Here is a 4,429-nt window from a genome sequence, read left to right as displayed (position 1 = left end):
ACATACAATCTTTTCATTAATCACTCATCTAATAATGGACACCTTAATTCATTCCACATTTGGGTATTATGAACATTCCTACTACAAACAAGATGGTTACAGGTGTCTCTTTCATACAATGTGTGCATAGCATTGACAACAAACAACTAGTAGTTGGTCTGCTGAATCATAGGGCAAGCTTACTTCTTATCATCTAAGAAATTTTATACTGTCTCCCACAGTGACTGAGTTGTTATATAATCCCATCAACATTGTATGGAAGTTCCCATTTTTTACATCACCAGCATTTGTTACTCTTTCTACCAAATATTAATAGCCATTCTAACAGGGTTGAGATGATATTTCATTGTGATTTTGCTTTACATTTCCCTGATGGCTACTTTGTTACATTATTCCATGGTAAATATGGAACCTGGGCACTGGGGCTGGCTGGGCGATGATGCTGTGCGGCGCGTCTGCATTGGGGATTCACAGCCAATAGCTGCCATTGTGCTCAGCGGCTGAGGGACGATGGTGGGCCGCAACAGCGTCATCGCTGCTCGAGTCTGCAGGGCCCTCTTCATGGGCTACTGCATTTAATTTGACTGCAAGAGAAGGAGTGACCCCAACTTCAAGAACAGGCTGTGAGAATGAAAAAACACAAGCTTGCCAAGGGGAGAGCTGGGTTTTCCAAGTTACCTGGCCTTAAAGATGCTGAAGCTGTTCAGAAGTTCTTTCTTGAAGAAATTAAGCTTGCGGGCCCGGCGGCGTGGCCTAGCAGCTAAAGTCCTCACCTTCAACGCCCCGGGATCCCATATGGGTGCTGGTTCTAATCCCAGCAGCTCCACTTTCCATCCAGCTCCCTGCTTGTGGCCTGGGAAAGCAGTCAAGAATGGCCCAAAGCTTTGGGTCCCTGCACCAGTGTGGGAAACCTGGAAGAGGTTCCTCGTTCCCAGCATTGGATTGGCGCGCACCGGCCCATTGCGGCTCACTTGTGGAGTGAAACATCGGATAGAAGATCTTCCTCTCTGTCTCTCCTCTTCTCTGTATATCCGGCTTTCCAATAATGATAAATCTTAAAAAAAAAAAAAAGAAAGAAAGAAATCTTGGTGGAGAATTACTAGCTCAAGGTGAATGTGAAAAGGGTGTAGACCATTTGACCAACGCAATTGCTGTACGTGGGCAGCCACAGCAGTTACTACAAGTGTTGCAGCAAACTCTTCCATCACCAGTGTTCCAGATGCTGCTGAAGAAGCTCACAACAATTAGTCAGAGAATTGTAAGTGCTCAGAGCTTGGCTGAAGATGATGTGGAATGATGAAAAATGTTAACATAATAAAATCGCAGTTCAAAATATTTTTAAAATTCTGAACTTGGAAGTTGAGCGGCTCTGGGGGAATAAGGGCAAATAAACTTGTTAATGGACTGTACTACACTGAAATCTACCAAAGTTCTTGTTTACTTTGTGTAGATCCATTTGTCTGTTTTATTTATTTTTCCAGTGAAAAGTGTATTTTGATAGAGAGCTTTTCATTTGATAAATACACTAGGAGTCACCAAAATATGAATTTTGTTTAAAATATACAAGTTACATATATAACATAGCATACTAAACTATATACAAAAATTGGTGAGAGAAAGCTGAGGAGTGCTACTTTGTTTTAAGCTAGTACATTTTGAGATAAATTAGAAAATTCAATGGAAACTTGGTTGTGTTGTGAAAACTGAGCATCGAAGTTTCTTCATGAGCTCGTTCAGTCTAATCTAACCCTGTACAGTGTGCTGCTGTTCTGTGCTAGCAACCACAGCCTGTCCTGCGGTGTCAATGCTGAGACATTGTGCTTACCTCAGTGGACTGCATTCCTGTGTCCTGGATATTTACCTCCACAGATTTTGGAGTTCTGGAGTTGCAAAAAGCACTAGGAATTAGATCAGATTAGATTACATTAGTTTAGCTATGTGATCTGCACCAGTTTCCGTCTATTCACTGTCTTCATTTGTGAACTGAGGAAATGAGCCTCCTGGTCTCTGAGGTGTCCCTTTCCACTCCAATTCACTTGAATTTCTGGTGGACATTTTAAGTCACCTTTACCTCAGAAGTTTATTTGGGCAATCTTGCCTGGCACTTTTTTTTTAACGTTCTGAATTTTGCATGCTTGCTTGATCAGAATTTCTGAATTGATATTTTTAAAAATGGTGTAAATATCTTCTTACATTTCACTGAAACTATATGGATCTGTCAGTGTTCTGTAAATTAAACTAAAAGTTAACCTTTATTGTGAAAAAAGTGGAACCCTTGTTCTCCATCTTCGAGATTTTATATTAGCATGCAAAATGGCCACAAGCATGAAGATGTGTTATTTTGAAGAAAGATTGAGAAACAAAAATCTATGCATAATACAGTTGATCACAGTCCTCATGGCATAATTTTCAGCATTTTCTCAATATTTATCATTGATATATAGGATCAAAGTCTGATCCTCTGATAAATAAACCATGTTTTACAATGTACATACATTTGTAACATCTCCTTTTAAATGCGCTTTATCTAATTTATAGCTAACCTTTCCAGTCAGCTCCAGTAAACTAGTCTGTTGAATTATCTCAAAATAAGAGATAAGCTAAGATACTATATCTTTTTTTTTATTGTCACAATATGTTTATTTATTTTTTTAAAATTTATTTATTTATTATTTTTAATTAATTAATTACATTGTATTATGTGACACAGTTTCATAGGTACTTGGATTCTCTCCACCCCTCCCCAAACCCTCCCACCATGGTGGAGTCCTCCACCTTGTTGTATATCCACAGTTCAAGTTCAGTTGAGATTCCCCCATTGCAAGCATATACCAAACATCGAGTCCAGCGTCTTATTGTCCAGTCAAGTTCAACGGTTTCAACAGCAGAGTGTCATCCCGATGAATTAAAAGCTCCAACATACATCCCATCAGCAAAAATTTACATCATTACGGAATTAATTGACATAGTAATGAGTAACCAATATGGTAAAAATAAATGCGAGTTCTTAACCACCTTCTGTGACCACCTCATGGACATTTCAATTTTAGTTTATACACAACATATAACATACATAACAAAACATGTTATACATAACATCATATCATCTTAAATTAAGGCAAACATGTGATATTTAACCTTTTCGGATTGGCTCATTTCCCTTAGCATTATGGTTTCCAGTTTGGCCCATTTGGCCATAAAGAACTGCATTTTGTTTTTTTTTTTTTTAATAACTGAGTAGTATTCCATGGAGTAGATGAACCATAGCTTTCTTAGCCAATCCTCTGCTGATGGGCATTTTGGCTGCTTCCATGTTTTTGCAATTACTGATTGTGCTGCTATGAACATAGGAGTGCATGTCGGTTTCTCATAAAACAAGTGTTCTGGATATATTCCTAGGAGTCCTATTGCTGGATCAAACGGTATGTTGATTTTGAGTTGTTTGAATGTTCTCCATAGTGATTTCCATAGAGGCTGTACCAGCCTGCAGCCCCACCAGCAGTGGAGTAGGGTTCCCTTTTCCCTGCAACCTCACCAACAAGTGTTGTTGGTGCTTTTATTCATGTGGGCCAGTCTTACTGGCATTAGGTGGTACCTCATTGTTGTCTTCATTTGGATTTCCCTTATTGCCAGGGAACTTGAGCATTTTTTCATATGTTTATTTAGCATTTGGGTTTGTTCCTTTGTGAAGTGTCTGCCCATTTCCCATGCCCATTTCTTGAGTGGCTTGTTTGTTTTGGTGTTTTGGCTGCTTTGTACTTCTTTGTATATTCTGGAGATTAGCCCTCTATCTTCTATGTAGTGTGCAAAGATCTTTTCCCATTCTGTGGGTTGCTTTTTTACTTTATTGATTCTTTCCTTTGCTGTACAGAAGCTTCTTAGTTTGATGAGGTCTGTTTATTCTGGTCTCGATTTCTACTGCTTTTGGAGTCTTTTTCAGGAAGTGAGAGCCTACCCCTAAGTGTTGCAGTGTGTTTCCAACATTTTGTTCCAAAAGTTTGAAGGTTTCTGGATGTAGGTTTAGATCTGTTATCCATTTAGATCTGATCTTAGTGTATGGTAAGAGATGTGGATCTATCTTTTTGTTTCTGCAGGCTATCAACCAGTTGTCCCAACAGCATTTATTGAACAGACCTTCCCATTTGCTTGGATTGTTGCCTGTCTTTTTGTCAAAGATTATTTGGCTGTACTTGTTTGGGCTCCCTTCTGGTGTTTCTATTCTGCTACATTGATCTTCCTCTCTATCTTTGTGCCAGTACCAGGCTGTTTTGATAACCACTGCCCTATAGTATGTCCAGAGGTCCGGTACTGTGATTCCCCCTGCTAACTTCCTATTCTTCAGGATGGTTCTGGCTATTCGTGGTTTTTTGTGTTTCCAGATGAATTATTGGATCATTGTTTCCACTTCCATGAAGAATGTTTTGGGCAA

At 39.2% G+C, this 4,429-nt stretch overlaps 1 pseudogene; it reads left to right on the top strand.

Moving 5' to 3' along the window:
• The first annotated feature begins 510 nt into the window (after positions 1-510).
• On the top strand, positions 511-1,335 carry LOC131481209 (mitochondrial import receptor subunit TOM20 homolog; annotated as a pseudogene).
• Positions 1,336-4,429: the final 3,094 nt, after the last annotated feature.

Source organism: Ochotona princeps, chromosome 10, assembly GCF_030435755.1.
Source record: "Ochotona princeps isolate mOchPri1 chromosome 10, mOchPri1.hap1, whole genome shotgun sequence".
In the NCBI taxonomy this organism is placed as follows: Eukaryota; Metazoa; Chordata; class Mammalia; order Lagomorpha; family Ochotonidae; genus Ochotona; species Ochotona princeps.
The sequence above is the reverse complement of the archived record's forward strand: the minus strand, read 5'-3'. Positions and strand labels throughout refer to the sequence as shown.